Source organism: Peromyscus maniculatus, chromosome 5 (genome assembly GCF_049852395.1).
Source record: "Peromyscus maniculatus bairdii isolate BWxNUB_F1_BW_parent chromosome 5, HU_Pman_BW_mat_3.1, whole genome shotgun sequence".
Lineage (NCBI taxonomy): Eukaryota > Metazoa > Chordata > Mammalia > Rodentia > Cricetidae > Peromyscus > Peromyscus maniculatus.
In genome coordinates this window covers 80,486,025-80,513,970 of record NC_134856.1, presented here as the reverse complement: position 1 = coordinate 80,513,970, position 27,946 = coordinate 80,486,025, and the positions used below count along the sequence as shown (strand labels likewise).

At 45.6% G+C, this 27,946-nt stretch overlaps 1 protein-coding gene across 15 annotated transcripts in view; it reads right to left on the bottom strand.

The window, feature by feature from the left end:
* The window catches only part of Frmd4a (FERM domain containing 4A), a 749,198-nt gene that overhangs the window by 183,528 nt on the left and 537,724 nt on the right, over positions 1-27,946 (bottom strand). The gene's annotated exons all lie outside the window — the stretch shown is intronic.

Below are 27,946 nucleotides of genomic sequence, written 5' to 3'. Positions count from 1 at the left end.
CATCAAAGTCCTCGAGAGCGCCTTGTTCAGGGAAGATGGAAAAGATACCATGTCTTATTCCCCAGGAATTATTCCACCAAGTCCAAAGCTGTCATGGAATCCCATGAGAAAATGCCCTTTCTTCTCCAAAGAAGGCAGCCACCTCCCTTCTTCCCCAGCTCTCTCTGGCGGGGACTCCAAGGCAGACAGCTAATCTCAAGGGCTCTTGATTCTGAACGTGACAATGACTCAGCAGTCAAATGTCACATAGCTCAGACCCCAACAAATGGATTAAAACAGATTTAGAATAGGGGGGGGGGGAACCAGCCTCTAGGCTGCTATTTTGCAAATGCTAGCTCAGTTAAGGTGGCCCCAGGCAGGGTATGGCTCCATGAGAAGTCCTCTTCTGACCTTTGAGTCTTAGGCAACCCCATTAGCCTGGATCACAGAGGATCCTAGCAGGCTGATGTTATTTAAAAACAACAACAAAAAACCCATCTTTACTTCAGTCACTCCCCTATTGAGTTGAATGAAAGTCATTACAACTTTAAATTAGATGGAAATCTATGCTGTTATGCCAACACGTAGAAATGATTCTTTCATCCAAAAAAGTCACACCAGAGATGTTAACTTCCAATAATAACAGGGCACTTAAAAGCCATGGCATAGTCACTTTGGATATGAATTTAGAACTATAACTCTTCAGCTCTCATTAAAATCACTGTGTATGAATGAGTCCTAGGAAGGAATATGGTATAACTGTCTTGCATGCTATTTTGAAGTTCTTTAAAAACAAAGAAAACATTCATCACAGGCCTGAGAAGGGGACCTATGTCTATAATCCCAACAGTTGAGAGGTGGAGGGAAGAAAATCAGGAGTTTAAGGCCATTCTATGCTATATGTGATACTGAGGCCAACCTAGGGTACAGGAGACCCTATCTCAAATAGAAATAAAAATAAAGAAGCAACACAGAACAAATAAAAATAAACAGAAAAATCAGGAAGTTTAAGGTCATCTTTGGTTCTCTATCAACTTCTGGGCCAGCCTGTGCTACATAACAGCCTATCTCAAAAGTGAAGAGGGCAAGAAAGATTTTGCAAAAGAAATACTGTTTGTCCTTTCCACCTCTCCAAGGCCACGTTTTAGCTTTATTCCATGGTAAAAGTGTAAACATATACACAAGATTTTGGATATTTAATCACATCCTAATAAATTTTATGAAAACAAATTGGTACCTGAAAAAATATTACTGTATCAAATAAAATTTGTTTTTATTTTGAGAAAGGGTCTCACTATATAATCCCGGCTGGAGTGAAACTCACAGAGAGTCTGCCTTTGTCTCTGCCTCTGCAGTATTTGGATTAAAGGCATGTACCACCTGGCTATGAAAAGGAAGTGGGGAGTCACTTTATCAAAATATATCACTGCACATAAGGTTCAGACTTAAAAGTTTACCTCTGCGATCTTGTTTTCATCTGAAAAATAAAATTCTCACTAAAATGAAATAACATCACTTTATCTCCTCAGTACATTGAGTAACTATGCATTGAGAGGTTGACGTAGTATTTACTTCAAGTGTGCTCCACGCTTCCCTTGCAGAAAGCAAAATAACCCCACAAAAGTTGGCATGGAAAGGAGTGGGAACAGAAGCCCTCTGAATCATATTGGAAGGCACAGCTCCCCTCTGATGGCACCGCTGTGGTTTGTGTCTCAAAGGGGCACCTGTTTATTGTTTTCTTCTCAAGTAAGATCAGAGTACCCAGTTTTCATCGTCAGTTCAAAACAGGCTCACCTTTGTGGGTACATACAAAGAGCAGACATCTGTAGCATTGTTTGGCTTGCTAGGCACCCTGAAATGTCTTCTCAGTCCTCACAATTGTAAAATAATACTGCTCCCCCCACCCCTTCACAGCTGCACAGGCACAATTGGAGCCTTGGCAATCACCCTCAAAGGAAATCCTTTGGAGAGCGAGGCTGAGCATAGATGTCAGCTGGCTCTGGTTCCGACCATAAATCACTTAGCTGCCTAAACATTCTATAGTAACGTGGGCATGCCAAGCACTCCGTCAGTTTTAGGCATACTTGAAGAAGTGTTATTTTGAAAGTGAGGTGTCCAACTTTGCTGTTAAGATACTCTACACGCAGACTCATGAAGACCAGACTCATGAACAAGGAAAGGTAATATAGACAGATATGAAATGGTCTGTGTATTATAAAGTTGCCAATAAAACCGCCCTGCACAGGGGCAGGGATCAGGAGAACAGCTGATGATATGCGATGACATAGGAGGTGATACGCTCCTGGCTTGTGGGTGGGTCCTCTCTACCTGCCCCAGCTGTGTGCTATACACTGTTTAACAACTTGTTCAAAAACCAAAACACAGCGACAACAAACGACACAGTGAGACTCATTACTTTGCATGCTAGCATTGAAGTATCAATAAAAACTCAGTTAAAAGATGGTGCAAAAAGAAAACGTCTAGAAAAGTGAAGGTGTTCTTAGAGGTTAGCAGCAGGGAACAGGGCTGAGAAGACTCCTCAGCCAGTCAGTTTGATAGTGCCAATTTTAAACACAAAACCAAGTACTTCAGGGGGCGGGGGGGGGGGGGATGCTGTTTATAAAGTGCTTGCCTTGCAAATAAAGGGACCGAGTTCCATTCCCAAGAACCCATGGAAAAGATGCCATTACAAAGGCCCTTCCAGTGACCTCCCTAGGATCTCATGGATAGTTCTCACCCAGTGGTCACACATATGGCCTGATTAAATGGGTCACAAAATTAAACTGAAGGTCATAAATCTGAGAAGGGGATTGGTAGGGATGGTGGGGGGCGATAGGGATGGGAGGGAGATAAAGGGGTGAAGAGTAATCCGAATTCATTCTAGGCGTGTTTGAAATTGCTAAATAACAAAATTAACCAGCAGGGAAGAAACTGGGCATGATGGTGTAAGTTGTAATCTGAGCACTTGGGAAATGGAGCCAGGAAGATCCCCGGGGCTTGTGCCACCTCCTTGGCAAGTTCCAGGCCAGTGAGAGACCCTGTCTTAAAAAACAAGGTAGACAGTGCCTGAGGCATGACACTGAGGTTGTCCTCTGGTCTCTACACCCCACACCCTCCACATGGGTAGGCACACCCCTCCACACAAACATACATGCACAATGTATATACAAGTGTACATGTGCACACACACAAGTAATTTACAAATCACAAATGGAGTTGCCCCATTGGCCATAGTATTCAAGACTGGATGTTGGGATGGACACCTTCTTTCCCTGAAGGCAGAAAAATGGGTGACCAGAAGTGACTCATGGAAGGCGTAGTGTCAAAGAGGTTAGGGTTACACCTGTGTTTGAAAGCAACCATCTACAAAAGCATGGTCTCATGGTGATACTGGGTGAGGTTATTGTTCAGATGTGGCACTGGCATCTCCTCTGGATATGACTAAAAAACGAGTCACTTACCAACAACAATAACCCCCTTAATGGTGATTTCAAGGTATTTTACAGGGAGATCAGGATGCCTGGCTTGTGGAAGGGATTTCCTTCTTCTGGTTGGGGTTCAGATTTGAGACAGTCTCAGATGGCACCTCCGGAAAAGCTCTCCTTCCCATTCCACACAGTGACACAGAAGGTAACAGAATAGATAGAGGTCTAAAAAGTCTTTTCTCAGAGAGTGTCGACACTCTTGAGTTGGGAAAATCTCAGATATTTTTGTGAATATTGTTTCTTCTCAATACAAAACCAAGTTGCCCGATTTTCATATGCTTCCTATCATCTTGTTCTCTCATACCACATTTCCTTCATGCCTTTTTTTGTAAACATTTATTTTCTCTCTCTCTCTCTCTCTCTCTCTCTCTCTCTCTCTCTCTCTCTCTCTCTCTCTCTCTCTCTCTGTGTGTGTGTGTGTGTGTGAATGTAAATGCATAATAGCGGACATATCGGGATCACAGGCAACTTCCAGTTTGTTTTCTCTACCTCCTGGGGATTGAACTCCGGTCGCCAGGCTTCAAGGCAGGTGCCTTTACCTGCTGAGCCATCTCACCATTCCCTCCTTTTTGTTTTGGTCACTCTTTATCTACTACCTCCTTTCCCCCTTCCTTGGCTTTCGACTAATGATTCATATGCCATGGGCTGTGCACGCACAGAAGAGCTCTGAAGCGTCAGTGCCAGTTTCACGGTCTCTACCATTTTAGATATGTGCAACAGACCCGTGTGAACAGTAACCCAACCTGGAGAATGCAACACATCCTGAACTTAGGGAAAAAGGGGTCTGTGGTTTAAAATGAAAACTAGAAAACTGTCACTCGGGGGCTTCAGATTTTGTTCGGTGGATAGAGTGCCTCCTGCCTAACAAGCACCAGCCCTGGATTCAAGTTCCAGTACTGAAAAAGACTGGGCATGGTAGTGTATACTACCTATTTGGGAAGCAGAGACTGAAAGATCTGATGTTATGGTCATCCTTGGCTACACAGCAAGTTTGAGGCCAGCCTGGGCTATACTATCTATTACTCTTTCTCTTTAAAAAAAAAAAAAGTCAACTAATACATGTTATAGTTTCTCAGTTTTCTGAAGCTAGTTTACACTAAAAGAATTCTGGAGTCTGGAGGAGAGGAAGAGGATGGGCAAGGAGAGGGCAGCTGTTCAGGACATGTGCGCTAGCCCGCAGATCCCAGTAACCTAGTTACTGCACACTGCTTGTCTAATGTCTCTTTACCAAAACCAAAGAAAGTCACCAAGGTGTGACTCATTTGCATTTGAGAAGATCAGCTGCTGAGACACTAAAATGAGAAATATTAATGACTTGTGAGAATTGCATAAAGTAAGAATCAGTATTCCTGAGCCATGTTGTATTTAGGAAATCGCCAACAGTCTCGAAAGAGCCTTAAACACTGTCCTTGAGACCTTTACCACCAAACGGAGAAGTCCGAGTCCAACAGCATGCAGCTGAGACAGGACCGGACATCTGTCCTGCTCCTAGGGTCCCTTAAACCACTAGCTGTAAGGATGCCGGATGCATTACAACAGCACCTCACAAGCCGACCTTTGACCCAGGCTGTTTGCTGGCTCTGAAGGAAATTCCAAGGACATGACTACAGCTTCCCAGCACAAGTCACAGTTGGAGCTCCAGCTTTCTGAGTCACCTCAAAAACATCACCTCACTTCACTCTCTCTCTTTACTACAGTTTCCTCCTTTGGAAAAGGAAAGGACCGAAGACTGAGTTAGGAATCCAAAGGTTGCAAGGCTACAAAATCCCAATAACCATGGAGCATCTCCCAGCCACGAGGCGATCGGTGCATGCGACACACAGCAGCTCGTGCAAGGCCAGCTGACAGACAGCGAACACACAGACGACAAAAGACTCAGGCAGTTCAGTGTGCGAGCAACATCCTTCCCACTGTCAAATGTGCACAGTGGAAGGAGGTGACCTAAGAGCAGTGGGTAGAAAGCCCCCTTTGCTCCGAGCTTCTGAAGGTAAAAGAAGAAACAGTGTCCATTTTTATTAGGACTGTCCCTTATCTGGATCCACTTTTAAAAAGTATTAGCATATTGGATCCCAGGAGACAGCGTAGCAGGTAAAGCATCTGCCGCACAAGCACCAGGATTGTTGAGTTCAGATCCACAGAGCTTTATGTCAAGGGCCCAGCAAGTGGTGGGCTCCTGTCACCCAAGTGCTACGGGAGTGCAGACAGATGGACCCCTGACGCTCGTTGACCAGCTAGCCTATCAGGATCAGTGAGCTACAGGTTCAGTGAGAGAGGCTATCTCAAGGACACATGAAGAGCGATAGAGGAAGACGTCCAATGTTGACCTATGGCATCAATGTGTTGGGGTGTTCGAATCCACTGGGAAAGACCAAAGACCTAAACCCAACTCAAACTGAGATTAAACGACTTTATTCTAACTGCTAGCCAAAGGACATCAGCCTTAGAGCCAAACAGCCTGCCATGTGGAAGGGGGGCGTGGGCGTGTAAGGTGGTATTTTAAAGGACATCAGAAAGGGGTGTATTACACCTATCCATGACATGTGTACTTGCATGTACATGTGCACACACACACACATACACACACACACACACACACACACACACACACACACACACACTAAAAGAATTAGCACAGTAAGATGAGATAGAGGAAAGAAAGATAACACAAGTGCTGCCCACCAGAAGACTCATTCGGAGAGACTAACCTCGTCCCTACCTTGCTTTGGCCTCTCTCAGGCTGTGCTGCCTGTCATTATATAATGCTCCTGGATCCTGGATCTAGACGAGTGCACGCAGGCATGCCCTGGAGGCCCTCGGCTGCAGCACACAGCTGCAGTTCATGCAGCCCAGATGGAAGCGAGCGAGAGAGCGGTTCTGTTAGAGGGGACTTCACATGACAAAGCAGTGTGACAGCCAAGCTGAATCAGCAATTGCAAACATTGTGCCCATTTGCATGGGAGGAGCTTCTAAGTGGGGACAGGGGTGTCCCCGAGGATCTCCAGCAAGCCTATCTGTAGCAGGAATCTTAAAAGTTCTTATTAATAAAATCAAACCCGAGGCCAGTTATTGGGGTGAATACTGGAAGGTCAGAGAGACAGAATAAGCCACAACTATCTCACCTCGCCGGATCCTCAGCTGGTCTTGTCTCCTCAGACTGGAGGCCTCTGAGTCCTCATCCGGAATGGGTCTCAGCTGAATTACTGCTCAAAAGCCTGAATGCTTATCCAGCCAAATCTTAACCAGCCAAAAGCTTAACCAGCCAAATGCCTCTAGTTTCTGGTCCTCATGCCTTATATATCTTTCTGCTGTCTACCACCACTCCCTGGGATTAAAGGCTGGCTTTCTGGGATTAAAGGCGTGTCACCATGCTTGGCTATTTCCAATGTGGCCTTGAACTCACAGAGATCCAGAGGGATTTCTGTCTCTGGAATACTAGGATTAAAGGCGTGTGCTATCACTGACTAACTAGTGGCTTGTCTGTTCTCTGACCCCAGGTAAGTTTATTAAGGTACACAATATTTTGGTGAACACAATACCACCACACCTATCCTAAGGACATCCCTGCCCCCCGGGTCTTCATTTGTCTGAAGCGAGAAACAATTGAGGGTTGAGGTTTTCTTTGTTTTTGTTGTTTTTTGTTTTCTAATAATGTAGAAAAGAAGACCTGGGGTCTTAGGCCACATTCAGGCCATGGGGACAGCTTGAGGTTGCTACATTTGAGGTGAGAACAATTTCTCAGAGGCCTGTGTAAACAGAAGCCTCCAATCCTACCAGGCAGTCCTGTTCACATGATCCTGCTGGGATCTGAAACGCTCATCACCCGTCTTTACTTTAACTCACCGTTGTGCCCAAAGTACAAACACTTACTGAGACATGCTCAGCTTAAGTGTAGGACCCAGGCATCTCAAACTTTGCAACAGAGGTGGAGTAGAAACTCAGAAAGCCCGTGTCTAGGCCTAATGTTTAAAAGATGACGCATGGATCCAGACAAGGAAGAGGTGAGTACAACCAACAGACCCTGCAGATGGCTTTGCAAGGATCTTACAGATGAGTATACCTGTGATGTTATGAACTTTCCTGGGCAGATCAACTAACTGCCTACTCAACCCAGATACGGTACCAAAAATGGACTAAAGTATGATTCTACCAAAATCCAACTCGGCGAAGCAATGAGTTTATTGGGCTTACTTACATGGCATGGGTGAGGGTTACTTACAGGAGCATGAGTGACCCCCAAACAGCTGCCCCACTGTCAAGTCTCGCTTCAGTATGGATGACGACTTCCTCATAGCTGTGGAGATGGTGTTGTTTACTCGGTTACACTTCCTCTCTGGCACTCCCTGAGACCAAGAGACCACTAGAGCAGTTGCAGCTGGGTAGAATCATGTACAGCTGGCAGGGATGTGCTGGAGGAAGCAGCTGAAGTCTCAGATTAGGGTCTAATGGCCCTCCTCACCTGCTTCTAACAGAAGTCAACAAACCTAACCTTGAAAGTCTCTTCCAGGTAGTCAAGGTGGCTCTGATTAAGATAATAATGGCTATTAAGCTTGGAGGACAACATTCTACAATATTCCCTGACCTGCCATTTCAGGATGTGGGGACAGGTTTTACTCCACAACAAAACATCACAAGTGAGGGAGGCCAGGCTGGTAAGCACGGATGTGGTAAAGGTGCATCTCAGATGTGGAAGGTCAACATTTGCGCAGTCCACATCAAGCCAAGGACCAAGGTGGAGAGTTGTTATCCTTGCGTCTGTCAGCCAACACCCTGAGAAGTGTCAGGAAGAAACGGACATGGGGAGATCCAGATGCATGAAAAGGGAGTAATTCTAAGCACCTGGACCAAAAACGCCATCTGCAGCGTGATGGACAGACACAAGGAAGGTCTGCAAGCTCCTAGTGGGTAGCAGCGTTTTCTTGCCTGCCTCTCTGACCAGCTGGATAGCTCCAGGATCCTCATAGGGCTGTCCCGTTTGGATTCTGACGCTGCTCCTGTACCTTATGCAAGCAGGACTGTTGTTCTCTGACCTCCACGTACATATATGTAAACCTGCACATACAGGAATACACACACACACACACACACACACACACACACACTCGCACGAGGAAAAGTAATATTAGAGTTGGTTGAAGACAAGCTATTTAAGACACGTGGTGGGGAAAATGCTCAGGTCTCATTCTTACACTCATGCAAACATAGTTACTAATGATAGCATCCACATAGACGTGCATACACGCACATCTTACAATACACGTGCCTTTATAGATGTGCAAGGGTGCCTGAGTGAGGTATAAACCCTAAAGGTACAGAACACACAGAGTAGCATAAAGGCTGTTTATATGCTCCCAACACCCTCTGCTCTCCTTAAAACAAGAAAGATGGAAGAAATAAATACTTCTCCCTTGAAGTTCTGGCTTCAAGATCTTAGAAGAGGAGTGTTTTGTTGTTGTTGTTCTTTTGTTTTGGTGTTTTGTTTTTTTTTTTTTGGATGCAGAGGGATTACACCCCCTTACCCCCCACCCCCACTGCTCCCAAAGGCAAACACAAGTATCTATGCTTCCTCTTGTTTGGATGACTGTTTAGAGTTGAAAAGGGAGTCAGACCAGGACCCCAGGCTCAAGAAAGACAGTTTTGACTTTTTTTTTTCTTTTTCAGAGCTGAGGACCAAACCAGGCCCTTGCACTTGCTAGACAAGTGCTCTGCCACTGAGCTAAATCCCCAACCCCAGAAAGACAGTTTTAATTAGCCAGGAAAAAGGTAAGGTTGAATAAATAAGGCTGATTCTATGGATCTAAAAATACATCACTTGTAAAGGACGCAGATTTCAAAAAATCAAAAGGTGGTGGAGAAGGAGATAGGAAAGGAGATAAACAAGAAAGTGGAGACTGCTGCGCTCAAGAACACTGGATCCGCATTGAGAGCTCCCAGAGGTGGGCTTTGACTTGGACGAGCATCAGGCGCACATAATCTCTGAGGAAGATTTAAGCACAGCACAGATTTTTTATTCAGTCCGGGACACCAGCCATGGGATGGTGGCCCTATGGTCAGAGTGAGTCTCTTATCTCCCAGTTTTACCTCTCTAGAAACACACCCACATTCATTCAGGCAGTCTCTGACGATTAACCTTTGCAGAGACCCCCAACTCCCACCCGGTGAATTGGTCCATAGCCCTGGGAGTAGGTAGTATCCACAGGACTAGAGTCACGGCAGAGGCAGCATGGCATTAGGAAGCCCAGAATGGGAAACCTCTGCTAAGCAATGAGCCGGAGGATGAGTGCGGCTCGGGAGGAACAGAAGGAGCTACAGCCAGGAGCTGGAGAACGGAAGGGCGTCGAAAGTACTTAGGGAACTGCAAGGAACCCCAGAACACTCTTTCCAGGTCAGTTTGATCTAACTGATGTAGAAATGAGGACAGCCTGGAAAGGGGTGGGGTCCAGCTTGCTTTTAATCACAAACACTTGGAAAATGGTAAAGTGATACTAAAACAAAGGCTGTCTTTCCCTAACTCTCTGTTTTTCCTCAGCAATTTGTAAAGAAACACAGAAGTCAGGCTCATCAAATTTGCAGATATCAAAGAGGGCTCAATGTAGCCTTGGAGTGCAGAAGTTGGGAATCACGTTGTTTTCTGTTTGGGGGTCCAAAGCAGTACATCTGAAATGAGGAAATTAGGAGGCATTTTTACACTCCAGTATAGTCAAAGCATTTCTTGCCTCTGTATCTAATTCCAAGTACAATATTTTATGCAAGAAAAAAAGAAAAAGAAAATAAACTGGGGTTAGTCCAAGAATGAGTTGTTGGTCCAGAGACTAAACCTCCCCAGGACTGGTGGGAAAATGTAAACACAGCCTCGATATCAAAGTCTATAGAGTAGGATGAACAGCAATCGATCATCTCCCTATGCGCATTCCCGTGTTCACAGGAAGGCTCTGTCCACTGCAGGGAGACAACAGATAGGGAACAGAGACATCCTGAGTATGAAGGAGAGATATTCCTACTTTGATATACAGGAGAAAGAGAAGAACTGTTTCTCTGGTGGGCAAGAAATACAATCAGTGGATAGAAGTTCCAGAAGATACATTCAAATTCAATAAAACGGCAATTTGCTAAACGCAAGTCACTGTTCAAAATGAACTGGTTATCCTGTAGTCACAAGCAACAAGAAGAGATGACTGGCGGGGAGGCTGGAGATGGATTACTGAGCTCGGGGAGGAGCCACACAAGAGCTCTAAGATTACCCCTCCCCTCTTTGATAAACTATGATGGACAAGAAATGAGCAGCTGTACATAGGTATAAGGAAGATTTTCAAGAAGATGTCTTCATTTTAATAGGTTGATAACTGTTGTTTCCTATAATAATGGTACATCCAGTTGGGTGAGACACATTTATTTACTATGCACGAAGGCTTTTTTTTTTTTTTAAGAAAGTGACACACCAGACTAATAGACATGAACTGTAGCCATAAGTTTCTCCAGCCCCCCTCCCACCCCCCACAGCCCTGAGGTCCCACAATCAATTATAAAATTATCACTCAGAGGCTTAATATTCATTGCAAACTATATGGCCTATGGGTCAGGCTTCTTGCTAGCTAGCTCTTATAACTTAACTCAGCCCATTTCTATTAATCTATATGTTGTCGTGTGGCTGTGGCGTTGCCAGTCTGTGGCATCTTGTTGCTCCTTGGGTGGTGGGCTGGGGTCTCCTCGACTCCACCCTTCTTTGTCCATCTTCAGTTTCAATGTCCCACCTCACCTTATCCTGCCCTGTCATAGGCCAATGCAGCTTTATTTATCAACCAATCAGAGCAACACATATTCACAGTATATAGAAAGACACCCCACAACAATGAACACATACATTCTTCCTAGGTTTTTTTTTTTCCAATTTCTGTGTGCAAGTGTGCAATCACATACCCTCTATTTAAAATGGAATGCTGAGGGGACTGAGCAGAGTGCTCACCTAACACATGTGACTGCAGCACTTCAGACACTGGCCATGGAGGTGCATGCCTACCATCCTGGCCTATGGAAAGTAGGGACAGACCGATCAGAAGATGAAGGTTGTCATAGTGAGTTCAAGGGTAGCCTAGGCTACCTAAGACCTTATCTCACAAAATTAAAAAAAAAAAAAAAAAGTGGCGACTGGGAGTGTAGCTAAGTCATAGGATGGCTGCTTAACATGCAAGGGCCCTGAGTTGGAGTCTCCAGCACCAAAAGTAAAAGAAGACAAGAAAAGCTATTTTATTGTCTTATTATGTGTTGAACATCACATGGACTGCTATTGTTTGGGTAGAGCTATCATGTGTTCAATATCCAAAAATCCTAAGGACATCTTTTTGGTCATATGACTTTACTCCAATATTTAAGTCGATATTTCATTTCTGTTTACATTCAAACTTATTTTTGGTTATATTGTGATCCATGGAAGTCCTACTGCACTATTTACAAGTGTGGATCTCATAAAACAACAAGTTCTCACAGTTGTATTCTAAATATTTTATTGACATTAAAATGACAGCATGTGTGTGCCTGTAATAAAAATATAACTGCCATTATAGGCACTCAGTACATATATTTTGCATAATTTAGTAAATACACAGTTAAATTGCATATCTCTTTATATGTTGGCTCAAGGGCAATGACATAAGATGATTTATAGGTTGGAATCTGCATTTGTTGAGGTAGATTTCAATTTCCCTTTTCTGAGGAAACATCCCTAAATTCAGGTTTGGGAACATATATATTCTTTGTAGTCCGTACGCCCACATGATTTTATATTAAGGTCTGCATGTAAAATACCTCTCACAAGCCCCTATCTTTGAATAACTGGTCCCCATTTGGGGGTGGGGAGAGGGTGGGGAGCCTTTAGGAAGCTAGCTAGAGGAAGTAGGTCACTGATGCGTGTGCTGGGTGGGGTAGCTATAGGCATGCTCACTTCTGTTTCCTGGTTCACACTAAGAAGAACAAGCCATCTGTGCCATGGACGTGCCTTCATCTGCCATGATGGACTGTATCTCTTAGATGATCTTCCCTTCAGTTGTCCATGCCAGGTATCCCATGACACCAATGAGAAAGGAATCTAACACCGACCATCAAGCAGAATCAGTATCAGCTGCCATTCATGGCTGGTGACACAGCTTGTCACACGGGTGAGATGGTTCGGGAATGGTTTTCTTTATATATTATACCTTCCATTGCCCCACTCAAGGTGCAGAGCAGGGAATAGTACTCTAGACCATCTGTAAGCTTTGTAAATTCTACTTGGGGCCTTAGTGGCTCTCAAAGCATAGAGGAGAAAATACCAAAGACTTGCCGTGAGCCACCAGGCCACCTGCTTTGGCAGAACCCACTCTAGAGGCATATGACACCACAGCCAGTCCTGTCTCAGGAGGCTTGATGCAGGGGCCCTGAGAACTTGAGTGCCAAGTCCTGCTATACATGGCATGAAGCATGTCTCTCACGGGCAACCTCAGCAACACATAACATTGGATTAAGTTTCTGGTGTTCCAGAACCCCAAAGTACTCCTTTTGTAGGGTGGTCCCTGGGCCCCAACTCCAGAAGTTAGAAAGCCAGCCCCCAGCCATCAATAAAAAGCACCAGGAGAGTTGGGAAGGCACGGTGCTTACATCAAGAGAAGTTTTAACAGCTCCTCTGACATCTGTACAGGGCAGTCCATCTGGACTGGAGCCTGCAGCCTGGGTGTTTACATAACGGAGTTCTTTGGAACGGGTTCCACTAGAATGCCATTGGCAGGGGCGTCTTGCTTTCACTGAGCTCTGCTGGCAGATTGCCTCCGCCATTCATCTTCAGGGAGGTTTCCACACTGGCCGCCTGCCCTGTGTAGCACCCTACCCTAGACCTGCTTCTGGGCTCCTGATTGAGTCTCAACACCTCTAAGGAGATGAAAGTTCCAGAGACGCCCCACTGTCATTAACCATCATTTAGCAGTGGGAGGGATGAACCAGGGTGGAGTAAAAGAAGAGAAATGGAGGGGGGAGAGGAAAGGGGCCCATTAGTTCTCACTCCGAGGTCCCCGGGCTCCAGGTGGACCTGCTGTTACTGGAAATACTGCAGGGCCGTCCACAGCAATTGTCACACCAAACAGGAGTGCTGAAACTATGCAGGACACATAGCATTAGGATGCCATTCCAGAAATAAAGACATTACATTGTATCTGCTAGTCAAATCAAAATTTCTAATTGGACACCGAATGGTTTCTCATAGCTTCCCGCAGGAGGCAATTATGATGTTGATGACACGCAGAAAAGAGTTACCTATTGTTTGGGCTCTTTCCATGCAAGGAGAGACAAGAGATAGAGTCTGTCGCCAGGTCAGAGCTGTTTAAAATATGACAGGCTTTCTTTGCTTCCTTTTGATTTAAAATAGTTTACCGTGCATGCCACTCCGAGCCCTTGGCTATCCAAACACACTGTGTTCATGAAGAAGACCCGGACAAGAGGCTGGAATTGGACAGTGATATCAGGAGGGCCAGAATTTCCAGGCAGGACAAACATGGGCGGCAGGACAGTGACTACAGTCTCACATATTTCCTAATGCCTAGCATGGAAACACAAAATATTAAAACACAAAAGATTCTCCACTAGTCGTCTAGTTAAGGGGACAGCAGGGGCGGGAGAGGAGACAAGAGAAGGTGATGGATGAATGGATATAACACGAACATAGTGCAATGATGCGTATGTATAAAGATGCCACAAGGAAACCCATTAGTTTGTATGCTAACCAAAAGCTAAATAAAAAGAGAAAAATTAACTGATTAGAAGTGTGAAGCTGAGATTTTCTGAGTGTGCGTGTGTGCGTGTGTGTGTGTGTGTGTGTGTGTGTGTGTGTGTGTGTGTGTGTGCACATGCCAGGACACATGTGTGGAGGTCAGATGACAGCCAGTAAGAGTCAACTCTCTCCCTCCATCATGTGTGTGTGTGTGTCTTACACATGCACCTGCCATGGTGCCTTTGTGGATGTCTGAGGACTGCTGGTGTGAGTCAGTTTTCTCCTTCATCACATGGCTCCCAGAGATCAAACTTAGCTTGTCAGGCTTGGCAGCAAGTACCTTTACCCACTGAGCGATCTCACTGGTCCTGAAGCCGCAGTTCTTGGTGGTGATAATGGTTTCATGAGCACATGCCAAAATTTTCCACAGTGAGTTCCAGTTTAGCCTGCACTACACAGTGACACCTTGTCTGAAAAAAACATATACACCTAACTTCCAACAGTGTATTTTCAATTTGTACAGTATACAAGTCAACGGTACATCAACAAATCCAGAAGACTTGAGAGTTAGAGACAGACCTTTTGCATCTCAAAAAGAAACCAAGCGAAAGGTGGCGCTTAATTTATGCAATGGCACATCTCAAAAGGATGCTATGGCACATCTCAACAGGATGCTATGGCACATCTCAACAAGATGCTATGGCACATCTCAACAAGATGCTATGGCACATCTCAGCAGGATGCTATGGCCTTTGGAAAATTAACTTGTTTTTCAAATAATATACTTTCCCCCCCAAACATTGTCATGCTGTGGATATCATTCTATATAAATAAAACACTGATGGCCAGTGACCAGGCAGGAAGTAGGTGGCCAGGCAGGAAGTAGGTGGGACAAGGAGAGAGGAGAATTCTGGGAAGCGGAAGGCTGAGGAGAGACACTGCAGCCACCGCCAGGACAAGCAGATGTGAAGACGCCAGTAAGCCACGTGGCAAGGTATAGATTTATAAAAATGGGTTAATTTAAGATAAAAGAACAGTTAGCAAGAAGCCTGCCATGGCCGTACAGTTTATAAGTGATATAAGCGTCTGAGTGATTATTTTATAAGTAGATTGTGGGACTGCGGGGCTTGGGGAACCTGGAGAGAAGCCCTCCAGCAACATTGTCATTTTCAGGAGAATCGAGCTTTGAGCTAACTAGTGTGTACTCCTTCTCTCTCTTCTTTACAAAACCTTGCTATGTAGCCCATTGCAGCCTGTAACTCTTTAATGTAGCCCAGGCTGGCTTTGAACTCACAGCCTCCCCTGCCTCCACTTCCCAAATGCTAGCTGGTGATTTTCTTTGTGTGTGTTTTCACCACCATGCTTTAACATTATCTAAACATGGATAAAGCCTAGCTTAGCATGTCTAGCTGGGTTGTTCCTTGACCCAGGCATCATAGAATCATACATAAAACCACTCCTTCAGCATATTAAATGGCATAAGCTTTGCAGGTCCCAAGTGGAAACCTGGGTCTAGGGCCTCCCTATACCATGCCTTTCCACACAGAAAACAACTCCGCCTTCCACATCTGTTCTCTGTTCTTGAACTCCCAAAGCTTGGCCTCCCGGTCATGATGTCACCCAGGACCTGGGCATTATCGATCGTTCTGTCCCTCACCTGGGGTTTGGTCACAGCCATGCAGCTGCACCTTTGCTCCTATTCCCCACCTGCAGTCTCACCCAGGAATACAAACCCATCCCTGTGCAGCCCCTCAGTGGCGCCAGTGGTGTCCTCCAGTGTGCGAGTTTTCCATGCCCATGTGACTTCCACTGCCCTTCATCTGCTCTCCTCTGCCACACTCAGAGCCTTGCAGTTCCCCAGGGTCACACTGCTGCCTCCATTGGACCCAGGGCCTCACCACGCTGGGAAAGAGCTCTACCATCTTCCAGCCCCAACCCTTTTGTTAATTGCAGTGTAAGGGTTTGGAAGATGGGTTAGTCACGCTGACTTGATGTTGACCTTAGGCCTCTACAGAAACATGCATGCAACGTGCAATGCACAGCTCCCCCGCCACACACACACACATACACACACACACACACACACACACACACACACACACGCATATCCATATATACACATGCATACACTACGCATATAAGATAAAATAAAATGATAATAAAGTAAAATTCACATTTCTCTTCAACTGCTTTATCTATCACCATGACGGTTGCCACTCTCAGCATCCTATATAATTTGTTCATTTATTATGTTCATTGCCTGCCTCTTCCTCGTCTTTGGTCATAAGCTGCCCCCGGGCAAATGTGTTCTCCCTAACACCCTGCTGAAATACACCAGGCCTGTGCTGGGAAGCTGGCTGAATACAAAGGTGCATGCCTTTGTGGGGCTTGGGGCTTTCTGCCATCTTTCCAGGTGTATAGGGCTGTTCCTTTCATTGAAAGGGTTATAGGTACCACACCAACCTAATGCACAGCCCTCTGACAGAGCAGCATGTGGAAAAGGGTGGGATGCGTGGCAGGGAAGGGAGCTGACTTTTTATTGTGTTAGACATTGAGCCTGGGGAGGAAAAAATAAATGAAGATTTAAAACAAACAAGTAAAGAAATGGGAATCCACATTGTGAGGTCTTCTTTACTTTTGAGCACTTTAGCAAATGCCAACAACAGCAGTGGGTGCTGCAGAATCAACAATAAGACAGATATGACCCCTGCCTTCCAAAGCTGTGGGTGGGTGCTGGCGAGATGGCTCAGCGGGTGGAGGCAGTTACCAGCCTGAGCTGGGTCCTCGGAACCGACATGGTGGAGAGAACAGACTCAGGCAGGTTCTCCTCCGACCCTCACAGAAGTGCGGCGGCACAAGGGTACCACTCTTCCCCAAGAAAACAAATCATTTAAGTGCAGAAAAACAAAAGCCACAGGTGGGAGACACATGCAACCTGGCCATCGAAACTTCAGAGATTAGGCTGGGGCACCATGTCCCAGGGCAACGCTTTAGTAGAGAAAGGGAGGGGACCCAATTGCTTAGAGCAGGGAATCTCAAACTCTTTCCACTCAGGACTCATTTTGCCCCAAAAAATTCTACATGGCCCTGGGCATGTGTACATACACACACACACACACACACACACACACACACACACACACACACACACCCCTCACACACAATGTTTACTGATAATAAATATAAAATTTATTTTTAAACAATTCTGTGGTATACATATAATTTTACCATCTATTATAGACAACAGCATTTGCATACTAATGAGCTGGATGCGCTTATTTAGTTTTATATATCAGTTAAATTCATATACAAACAGTTAAATTCTGGCTGAATATTTGAGGCTGTAGGGACAGAGCATCTTTGGCGTTTTTAGAGTTGATAGATATTTTGAACTTATAATTGTCAGCGCTGAGAATACCACTTCACATAAATACGTAATACAGAATAGCAGAGGACATGTTTAGGGTCATTTCAGAAACTGCTGGAAATTCTATCCTTATCCCCACCCCTGATTCATGCAACAACCTTGCGTCTGAGCTAAGGTGTTCTGGCAGCCTTGGTTGGCAGTGTGTAATGTGATGGGGGCGTGCCCCGTACAAAGTGCTCTCGTGCGTCTCGAGTGAAGGCTGTAGTGACCCTGAATGATGTAACATAGATGAGCACTGTCAGAAACACTTCTTCATTAGGCATTTGATTTTCATTTAATCTCTGGTTGTACAGCATTCTGAAACCTCTTCTAAGTGCCAGAATTTCTGCAACACTACATTGATACATACATTCAAGAAACTGTGGGGGCTGACGGGACAACACAAAGCTAAAGCCTGTGGCACACAAGCATTCAGAGACCCGAGTTCGATCCTCAGCACCCATGGAAAAAGCTGGGTGTGGGGGTGCAGGCTTGCAGTTTCAGTGCTGGGGAGGGGGGCTAGAAAGAGCAGGGTCTCTGGGCTTCCTGGCCAGCCAACCTAAGCCCTATAGGTCAGGCCTAGAGCCTGTCTCAGAAAACAAGATGGATGGCTTCTGAGGAACGACATCCAGAGATTGACCTCTGACTCCATACCCATGTTCTTACATGTGCTTGTGTACGTGTGTGCGTGTACATATGCGTGTGTGTGTGTGTGTGTGTGTGTGTGTGTGTGTGTAAGACAACAGGAGAAAGGAAACTGAAGAAATAAGAAGCTGCTAGACTGTGTGAAGGACCTTTTGTTCTGTGCTGAGGAGATTGGTCTACAGGGAGCTGGGGTGGGAAGGGGGTCAAGGAGCGGAGGAGAGGGTGTGTGTGAGTGTGAATGAGTGGGACTGGGACAGGAAAGTGGTGACTGGATGGACTGGATGGACTGTGATATTTTTATAACGACTCAGGAGAGAGGGGTCCTGAGACGAGACTGTGGGAACAGACACCTTGCTTGGAGAGATTGGGTTGACAAACGGAGGATGGGGTGTTGGAAATAATAAATGTAAGAGGCTCAGTAGAGGGAGTCCAGACTATGCACCCAAGAGGAAGTGGGGAGACAGACTGGTGAGTCAGCCATCACAGGACAACGATTTGAAAGCCTCAGGAGGAAGAGGAAGAGGAGTAATCAGAAAACCACAGGTGGGGCTCCCAGGAACAAAGAGAACGAAGGCAGCTGAGATCTGCTGAACTCTGGAACACCATCCAAGGGTGGTGGGGAAGAGAATATGGGGAATCGACAAGCTGCAGCACCCAGAAGCAGCCATGAGAAAGCGGGTGTGACAGACAAATGACCCCGTGTAAGAGGATCCGATGTAAGGGAAGGCCAGGCTGGTGGCATCATCTTCCCCTTCCAGCCAGACCTGCAGACCACAGGACCTGGGGCACATCCATCCTACTTTTCCTACAAATAAGCAGCTCACAGGCAGCCATTTTTTTCTACGGCTAATATAAAACCCAAAGCCGTCACAGCATGAAATCTGCAACTCACCGAATTTTCCAGCCCACTCTCTGCTCCTCCTCTTGGAGTGTGGTCATTTCTATTGGCAACAAGACAGGACCCTAGCTACACGAGAAACAAAGGACTGTGTTTGGGGTATTATTCTCGGAATACTTGGCTATCTTTCCAAGTTGGAAGTTGTAGAACTCAGCATTAAAATAGTTTGGGACCTCTGTTGACCAAGCTACAGCCTTGGGAACAGGAAGGGAGACAAACCAAATTGTTTTGGGGCTACAAAAACCGTATTTTCCACAATAAAGAAAGGCAGGAACTACACATAAATACCAGCTTACAATTTCTCCATGAAATGACAGACATGTTCCACCCTGTCTAGGCAAAAAAGATAGCCATAAGTTGTCCCTCAAATATAGCCTAGTCTTGGAAGCAAGCGGATAAAATGTTCTATAAATACTTCCCATTTGTGCATGTGTTTAACGCTTTTAGTCTGCTGTCTGTATGCATCCAGTTAACTGGTCACCAGAAAGCAGGATACTGATTCGTTTTACTTCACATTTACCCAGAAGGTTGCGTGTGCAGATCACTTTGTTAAATATTAGGAAAATTGGCATACTGAATTTTTATATTGCAGGGATACTATCCTAGGATCTTCAGTGTGATTGAGTGTTTTTGGCAATTCCGGGTGTGTGTGTGTGTGTGTGTGTGTGTGTGTGTGTGTGTGGACAGGACAGGGGGACCGGACGCTCCCAAAAGCATCCAGTATTCTCAGCTGTAGGATGGTTTCTGCTATTAACTCAATACCTTAACTGTTTACTTATTAAATGCTGAAGTGTTTTGTTTATTTATTTGTTTCAAGTGTGGGTGCACATGTGCCACATCATACACATGGAGATCAAAGTTATCTCTCGGCCTTTACCATGGCTGGGGCAGGAGGACCAAACCTGGTTCTTCAGACTTGGCTGCAGATGCCCTCAGCCTCTGAGTCATCTTGCAGGCCTATAACTGGACTTGTCCCTTTTGATGGTGAGTAGCTAACACTACTAGTTGATATAATCTTCACCATTTTCAATTTTACTCTACATTTTTTCCCCCAAGATAAAAGGTCTATGAGCTTTCTGATCATTTTTGAGAACTGAAGAATTTTATAAAGGTAAGGGGCTGCAACCCACGAGTCCAAAGCCCCAATCATCTTCTTCTCTTCCTCTCTCCTTCATTTTAATGTGTCCTAATGGACTGAGACCCAGACACAGCCTCAGGCTCTTTCATTAGCTCCTTGTTATTCAGCCTCATGCCCCCATCACATCACTGGGTCCACTCTGTTAACTACCTCCTTATAAACCTTTCCCTGTTCCCAGGAACAATGATGGCCAGGGCTGCGTGTTTTCCGGCAGGGGCTCTTTCTAGAATGAGGGAGTGACTTCACAAACGTCTCAGCTAATGCTTCTTCCTACTGAACTACTCTCTGGGACATTTCAGCAGTGTAAGAGAAAATGTACGACTTATTTCTGTCTACATTTCTTCGTAGACCCCACACGTGTTCTAAATTTCTCCAAAGTTAGCATTGTTGAGCCTTCCGAGGTCAAGAGGGTAGATCATAGACAAAATGTCCTGTTTAGAAATTCAGTGTTTTCTTTCTTTCTTTATCTATTTATTTTTAGCATGGGGGAGGGGCACACACTCTGCACAGCACACGTGTGAAGGTCAGCAGACCCATGGGAGTTATTGCTCTCTTTTCAGTCTGAGTCCCAGGAATGGAGCTCAGCCTATCGGGATTGGCGGCAAGCACCTCTCTACCCACTGACCCATCTCACCAACCCCTACATTTCATAGTCTAAAAGTCTTGCATACTTTCCACCTTTTAGGTGCCTCGAGGATGTTAGCTCGTGTGCTTCTCTGAATGTGACTTTACTTACTGGAGCTCAGAGAGAATGAGTAACTCATCATGGGTCTCACACCTAAAAGGTGGAAGAGCTGGCCAGATAACCAAACCCAGAGAAGAAGATGTCATGGTGTACAACATGCTTGTCATACCATGTTGCATCAGGTACATACCCATCACAAGGCAGGGATGCTTGCCTTGGTGCAGCAGATGGGACCCTAGGGAGGCCCCTCGATGGCTGTGAACATCTCCTCCCTGGTAAAAATGACCTCTATACTTATTTCATTGATAAAATGCCCCCTCGACAAAATGTTTAATGATCCTCCAAATCCCATGCGGCCCTGAGCCCTGGCTGCACCCGGCCGGCAGCCCTCACCCCCAGAGCTGTAGCTCGCTCTTCTGTCACCTTCTGCACATGTCTCCTCCCTCTTGCCAAGTCTTGCAGGCTACATCTGTGCCACCGGCCACTCTATAGTCCTTCTGTTACCAAACACTCCACGGACCCAATAAAAGGGGATTGAGAAGACAGAACACTGACGCACATTGTGCTCAGCTCGGAGCCTGCTTCATGTCCTCACCACCTCCCCCTTTTCTGCTCTCTCTCTCTGAGCTACACAGAAATAAATATTGGATATTTATGGGGGGTCGTCAGAGGGAGCCAGGAAGCAGGCAAGCCAGGCCCGTGGTCCCCAGCTATGGGTAGGTGTGTCACTCACATCCAGATGGCTCTCCGCTCCTTGTGTCCCCAGTCTGGACTTGTCACTTCACAGGCGTGTGGGGAGAGTGTAATTGTGCATTTTATGATTATGAATGGCACAGTCCGGAGATGCTCCCATTCTTATTTCCATTTGCCACCCTACAGCATCAATCTAGCTCCTTATTACACACCATTTCTTCCCTCCATGCATTTCTCACTCAGTAAAGACAAAGAAAGGCCAAGGCATCAAAAGAACAGACAAACTCTGGTGGAAATGGTGGAGTAACAGGCGTGAGGTGACAGGGGAAGGGTTAGCTGATTCAAAGAGGAAAATGCTGTCTAAAAAAGTGCAGGATATATGCTATTCATGGGGGGCCGGCCTGTATCTGAAGAGAAACAGTGGAGGAGGGGTGGATGGGGTGGGATGGGGGAGGAACTGGGAAGAGGAGGGAGGGGAAACTTTGCCATGTAAAAAGAAAAGAAAACAAACAAAAGAAGTGTAGTGGGTCATGCCTGGAAGCCTAGCACTTGGGAAGCTGAGGCAGGCGGGTTACAAGTTCAAGGTCACTCCAGGCTACATAGCAAACCCGAGGCCAATCTGGGTTATAGAATGAGACCCTGTTCCAAAAACAAAAGCACATTGTTTGAAGGCTTAGTATATTGCATCATAATAATGAGTCCTGGATCTGAGTCTGGCGATACATTACTAACTGAGAAAGAAGGTCCGTACCAGAGTGTAGACTAAGAGTAGGTTAGACCCAGGATGGTTTGAGAAGCTGTGTCATACTTCACCTCCTGGATCTTTCAGTTCTCTAATGAAGCCTCTCCAAATCATAGTTTCATGCTCTGCTTGCTCAACAAGGACCCATAAGGTGCCCATCAGCAGCGGTGGGGCAAATGCACTCGATGTTAAATGAACAAAAGGTATGCAGGAGAGGCTATCCCTGTTTGGTGACAAACCTGAGTTCAATCCCAATAGCCTGGCTATGTTTCAAAACCAAAAGCCTGGCAAGATGGCATGTGATGGTTTTGTATGGCACTCTTGCCCTCAAGGAAAAGTCACAAAACACGACAGAATCCACTAACAAGAGTTTTAGCAAGACAAAGAGAAAGGGATGGATGTGATCAGCCCCGTGGAAGGACACATGTGAGAAAGAGGGCGGGGGAATATGGGGCCGTCTTATAAAGGCCAGGACGCACCTGCGCACACAGGCCTACGTGGCTATTCCACACATGTGCATGGATCACGTGGTCACATCCATGTGATTATGTGACCACATAGACATGGGGCATGGGTCACGCAGGACGTATGACCCGGAAATGACTAGGCGGAGATGACTAAGTGTCCGGCCGGGCATGCACGACCATGGGGGTGTGGTTGGAATTCCTATCAGCATGCCCTTGTACTCCCAGGCCTGGGAAGACAGGGACACAAGGAGGATCCCGGAAGCTCACTAACCAGCCCTGACTTAGCCTGTTTAGTGAGTTCCAGAGCATTTAAATATCTTGTATCGAAAGGACAGTGAATGACACCAGAGGAGTGAATGACCTGAGGATGTCTTCCGGCCTACACATGCACCTATGACTGTTCCCTCTGCCTCAACAGAGTATGCAAGAGCCATGCATTGGCAAATACATACTAAAACAGAGGAGTAAGAAGGAGCATGCAGGTGTGTTCAGAGTTAAACCCAGAGAGTATGGTGTGCCCGCCAATGCTCTTGACCATGGCCAACAAATTTTTGTTCCTGTTGCATCATGAACACCTGGGGCACCACCAGTTTCAATAATTCCAGAAAATACTATCTAGGAAAGAAATGGCACTTCCTTACAGCTGGATCCTACACTAGACAGCTCTGATGTAGAATCAGCTTCCATGGGGAGATTACTCTTTCAGTTCAAGCTGTGACCACCCACTCATCTTTTTTATTTGATTATTTGGTGGTGATAAGGACACTGACTGAAGCAGGTCCCCCACATTCCTCTTATGACTTGTCATCAACCATGGCTTGTATTCCTAAGCAGGTAAACGTTTCTTTGGAGAGTAGGATATCAAGTTTCTATCAATACCGTTAAGAATCAAAAAAATATATAGTCACATGCACCCAGAATCACATCATTTGATAAACAGTTAACAAACAGCTCTGCTTAATTTCTGTAAAAAGGACCCTAGAACAAAGCTTCTGAAAATGGAGTTGGCTTCCTTCAAGATCAGGGTGCATCTGAATCAGTCCTTGTCAAAGATAGATATGCTGAGCCTAGGGACAGAGAAAAGGGTGGCAGCAGAGAGAATTAAGGAACTCAAAGGAGTTTCGACAATCTGTGTCTATGCTGATTCAGAAAACTTCTTGTCCAAGAGAGCAACAGAGCCACCTGACCTTCCTGTACAATAGTGATGCTGTGGCCCACAGCTGCCAGAGACACCGTACAGGCTCGTAAGGTAAGCTATTCTGGGAAAACCAAAACGTTCTCAATGTGCTTCATTCTAATTGTGGCTAGAGATAAAAACACTCAAAACTCTTTCTTCCCAGCAAGCCGCTTCCTTCAGATTCTCTGGGACTCTATGATGTTGCCCACAGTAGAGAAGTTTCTAGAGCTCTTTATAGTTGATTCCTCCTCTTGCTGTTCTTGATGCAGGCCTCTCTTTACAGAGTGTCCAGGACCTTTAGAGAGCAGTCCACAGCACAGACATGGGCAAGGTAGAGAAATGGCTGAATCCTGAAGGAGAATCCTAGGGATGTCACAGGCAATGTAGACCTGAGTTATCTATGAGCCTAGCAAGTTAGGGAAGCTAGTCCCTCTTTTTCCTTTAGTACAAGCAGAGCAGAGTTTCTAGGATGTAGGCTGTATAGGCGCCGGATGACCATCATCCGCTGTCCTTCTATGGGGTACCAGAAATCATCTCCAACTGAGATGCTGGGATAGTCCCCAAGTAAACCTGAAGTGAGAGTTTCTAGCACAAGTTTGACTAATACATCTGATCATAACAAGAAGAAAGGAAGAAACAAAGACGGAAAGGAAAGAAGAGTGAGGGAAGAAAAGGATTATCCTGACTAGCCGTGAAGGCCTACAATCCTAGCTACTCTGGCAGCTGAGGCAGGAGGATCACTAGTTCAAGGCCCGCTCGCCCTAAACAGAGTGAGTTCAAAGTAGCTCAGGCAACTTGGTGAGACCTTACTTTGAAATAAAAAAGTGAGAGGGAGTTGGATTTTAGTAGCTAGTTTCCCCAGAATCCCGGGGGAATTCTGTGATGTTGCTTAGTGTGCAAGTGGCCCTGGATTTAATCCCTAGTACTAAAGGGAGAGACGTGGTGGGGTAGGAGGGAAGGAGGGAGGGGGAGAGAGAGAGAAAGAGAGAGACAAAGGCAGACAGACAGAGATGCTTAAAAAGTTGGTGATGAACCCAGACTTAGACTTTTTGATGCTGTGTATAGCATGTTTTATGATAACTTCCTAAGCTAGTTAACTGTTAGCAGGCCTCTTTCTCAGTTCAACTTACAGAACTAGAATTTTCTCCAGAAGTTATATTGTTTCTTTATTTGAAAAGAGAGAGAGAGAGAGAGAGAGAGAGAGAGAGAGAGAGAGAGAGAGAGAGAGAGAGAATTTACTTATGTAAAAAAAAAAACATTTAAGAGCAGTAATGTTTAAAGTGTAAATTTCTGGTCTCAGTCATCCAGAGCATATTAGCTTAAATGCATAAAGGGTTTATGTACACTTGTAAATGGTAAGAATGTGGTTTTCAGGATACCTGGGAAAAGATGTACATCAGCATAAACAATGTGAGCACAAGTTCGGTATTTAGGAAGCAAAGTTAGTCATGGTCTTTGGGGAGTCTAACATCCAGCCCACACAGCTCCTTAAAGACAAAAGCCACCTGGCCCAGCCCCTCAGTAGATTTCCTGAAATTTCCAACTCTTCTCTTTCCCAGCATAAAACAATGATAATGCTATCCCCCACAAACTAAGATTGACTCAAGAGACTTTTTCTTGACATCTACCTACCTACTACAAAGCTTTCCCCAAAGCTCCAGGACCCAGACAAGGCCTCATCTCTTATCTTTTCTTTGGCCTTGGGCTCTAACTTTGCTGGGACAATTAAATCACTACTGTACACATCTGGTATATAAATCTCCTGGATTAAGAAACCAGAAACTTGCTGAACCTCAAGGGGACTCAGTTTCCCCAATGGCAAAATCATACTAATGGCACTAGCCACCTGCTGGGCTACCAGGGGACTTGTCAACGATGTCTAAAATTACAAAGAGGCCCAGGGCCATAAAAAGAAGTCTTATTAATCAAATTAGTTCAAGACAAATACTAAAAAGAATACAGCAACACCAGTGGCAGCTCACAGTTGGTTAAAACCAAAGAGAGGGGAGAATTTTGTGATCCTCACGTCTACTAAAACCATTCCTCTTTAATCCAAGAAGAGCTTAACTTAAAAATAAATAAATAGGCCAGGTGGCGGTGGCACACGCCTTTAATCCCAGCACTCAGGAGGCAGAGCCAGGAGGATCTCTGTGAGTTCGAGGCCAGCCTGGTCTACAGAGTGAGATCCAGGACAAGCACCAAAACTACACAGAGAAACCCTTTCTCGAAAAAACAAAAACAAACAAACAAACAAACAAATGAATAAATAGGAGATTACCTCCACACACACACAGCTTCCCACAGCAGACCTCTCTCCTTTGCCACTTCTCTAGAGGCAACTTGATATTCCTCAACTACCTACAACCATGTACACCACTGAATTCAAAGCATGTCCAAATATTACCTCTAATTAAAGTAAATGGAAGCTATGTGACTTCTAAGAATAAAATGCAGTCTAATCTAATTGCCACAGGATTATCATTCCTGTTGTGCTTTGGACAAACTTCACAGGCAACAGAATGGATCCCTCAGCCTGCAGAAGACAATGTACAAGTTGGCCCATTTCCTGATACTTGAGTTTGTAAGAGACAGTAACACTTAAGAGAATTAAAACCAGATTTCTGCTGATCTGAGGCTCTGATTTTCAGGGACCCAAAGTTTATGAATGAGTTTGATGCAATTTAAAGACCAGAAACTGAAACAATGAAACGTGTCCCCCTGCATACAACACTGGGCCCCCAGCACTCTGTTGCATGCTTTGATACTGGCATGCATGTCCTAGTTCATGAAATCTAAGGGACACAGCTTTGCAGCCAGCTCTAAAGGTACTTTCCTCAGAGTCAGTGGTGGCTGCCTTGTATGAACTCAGCAGTTTGTCCTGGGTTTTCTGGCTGGTGTTTTCCCACACATCAATCAAAAGGTTTGGAAAAGATGAGGCTTAACCGGTGCTGAGGTGGGGGTAGAGGCAGCTCAAGACCATCCCGCAGTTAAATGCACTCATCAATCCAAAATTGAACAGGGACCATCCTATATTTAGAAATGTGCCTGTCTAGGTTTTCTGAGCATCCCTCTCATCAGATTCGGGGAGGATTCCAACTGAAAGGAGCCAGGAGCAGTAGCGGCAGCCTCTGTTGGGATGTTCCATTCATAGGGGAGGCAGCGCCTGGTCCATTCATGGTGGGGTCAGGGAGTTCTTTTCCCGGCATTGGATCTCAGCTCTCAGCAAGCTGCGCTTCCCAGAGAGCTGGCACAGCTGCATCATTCAAAATGAGGCTGTCTATTAAGGAGCCACCGTTGGAGCTATTATTAGAACAGCCATCCCTTGGAAATTTAGCAAAATTTGTCTGAATTGACTGAGCAGTTACTCTCCTAATAAGCAAGGGACCAGAGAAAGGCAGCGAGTTGCTGGTTACACACAGGCAGCCCCCACGCCTTTCAAAGAGCAGCGCGCTGGGGAGACCTTTCTAAATCCAGTGTGCACCAACATCTGGGCAGCTGCCTGCAGTACAAACGCACCTCATTTAATCATTTTTAAAGAAGCAGGTACTAACAGGGGGTCCCTCCTGTTCTCCCCTCCTCAGCTCCCATTTTCTCTGCATCAAACTCTCTGCAGCCATCTGGAAAGGAAAGGCCGGTTTATCTCATCAGGCTCCACTAGCTGAGGCTGCCCAGCCTCCTGCCACCTTCTCCAAAGGACCAGAAACCCCTGTCACTTCCAGAAAGGGGGGGGGGTTGTGCTTTAAAAAAACCCCACCTATTATAGAAACCTCCTTTCCATTCTCCACGGGAAATTCAGTGTGGGTTGCGATGCCAAAGGAACGTGTGTGTGTGTGTGTGTGTGTGTGTGTGTGTGTGTGTGTGTGTGTGTGTGTAGGGGGGAAGGGCCGGTAGAAGGTAGCATC